We start from the raw sequence: 1,996 nt of genomic DNA, 5'->3' as shown, positions 1-1,996 counted from the left end.
CTACACCCAGGTGAAACCTGGAAACCTGTAATATTCAAAACAGGAAACCATTATAAGTGACACACATAGAGTAAAGATGCTTTAGGACTTGATCTCCCACAAACACCGTCTGCCTCTTCACATTCCAACCTACGTAAAGTTTCTGTTTACTTCAATGCACCAGCATACACAGCAAGATGGCAGCAGACCAAACATTTTAAAATATGTTAGCTCTCCTACGTGTTTTCACCTTGATGATGTCGGCATTATTTTAAAATTAAGCTAAGGCTTGTTTTCTGATGAAGGGACCTGCGATGAAATAAAGTTTTACTGAAAAGTTTCTGTTTTTGTTGTTGTTGCGGTTATTCCGTACTGTGACGTTGTGCTATATTTCTGACAGCAAAAAGACAAAACTGAGCACAGTTGCTCTCTGTTGGCTGCCAGAAGTGGACTAACTGCTCCCAACTACGACACTTGATGAGCATGTTTGTTTTGGCGCGTCATCAGTGCTACTTGCTTTGTGAATCAGAGAATGGTTCACAAAGTTTGGAGCTAAAAGTGTGTGCAGTGCAATCTCGGTAAATCTCTCTGCTAATCATTAACATCTTAAGATATACTCTCTGTGCTCTGCAGACGCAGATAGAAAGTTTGAATTGGCCACTTGTGAGCGGCGGCAGGCCTCGCCGTCCCACTGATCAGACTTCAGGTTGAGTATGTGCTCCTGGTTTCAAAGGTGTTTCATAATGAAAGTGCAGGTCTGCGGATGAAAGGGGTGTTCCCTCCCTCGCTGCCGAGTCCCATCTCAACTCAATCAGCCATTCAGCCTGTGTAGACGCAGCTTACTGTTGGCTCATCATTTTGGCTTTCGCTGCTCAGACAATAACTCGCAATCTGTTCACGTTCCTTGCCGTATATCAGGTTGGATACATCTCGCCCCCAACGCCCCCTCCACCCCCCGCCGCTCGTGCTGCTTATCGGGAATGAACGAATCGCTGTGAATGATGTGACGCAATCAGATTTAGCCTTGTAATTCACGAGGACTCATCAAGACGTTTGTGACTGCGTGTCCTGGTGCAGGCTCGTATAGGCGCACAGAAAGTAAATGAAAATGATGAGATGTTTACCATTTCTGAATATCATAAGACGCCCTGCGGATGCCTGCAGCCAGTTTGCATACGTTAAAGGGGTAGAGTTGTGTATTTTCCAGGTGCATTTTATAGTACAATCAAGTAGTGATGTTACCTTCATTTGTTATAAAAATGCTGTATATATAAAACATGACTTAAAAGAAATTTGACTTTGTAATTTAATACCTTGAAATCGGGACTCTGTCTCTCTACAAACTCCTCCGGTTTCTGAAACTCTTGACGTCTTAAGGACGCTCCTCCTTAAGACGTCAAGAGCTCCTCTATTAAAGCTTTAGAAACACTTTTAGCAGCGTAAAACTGAGAAGTAGATTGAATAGTGACCTCAGCAGATGCCCGGTTCCAACAGGTGTTTGCTAATTGCTGCTGGCTAGTCTGAAGGAGCTGCTCTACGAGCAGTGGCGCAACTGCACATTATTCAGGTGGATGCGAAAACATAAATCGGCGACCGCCCTCCGAGGCGACGCTACGTGGAGTGTAAAACTTGCTACATGTACCTCGTTATGCGCGAGAGGTGAAGGAGCGTGAGGCGCGCTGAACTATATGGGAAAACATAATCGGCGCGTCGCCCCCTCCAGACGGGGTTTTGGCGCCCCCTCTGGTGCTGCGCCCCTATGCGTTGCATAGGCTGCATACCCACTTTTTGCGCCTCTGTCTACGAGGCAGAGGCTTGGAGACTGCAGCTCCGAGGAGGAGCTTCGTTCTTGTAGGCGGAGCTAGGTCCATCCAGGCGTTTTGCATAACTGAATAGTTGCCAAGAGTGATAAACGATTTCTCGAACATGCATAAAAATAAGCAACACTCCAGGTTCTTTTGATCTCTTACAGCACAATGTAATTTTGTTTTAGCTTTACATAATGTAAAGCTAAAAA

The sequence above is a fragment of the Poecilia formosa genome, unplaced genomic scaffold (genome assembly GCF_000485575.1).
Source record: "Poecilia formosa unplaced genomic scaffold, Poecilia_formosa-5.1.2 Scaffold147, whole genome shotgun sequence".
Lineage (NCBI taxonomy): Eukaryota > Metazoa > Chordata > Actinopteri > Cyprinodontiformes > Poeciliidae > Poecilia > Poecilia formosa.
This window is presented reverse-complemented; position numbering follows the sequence as displayed.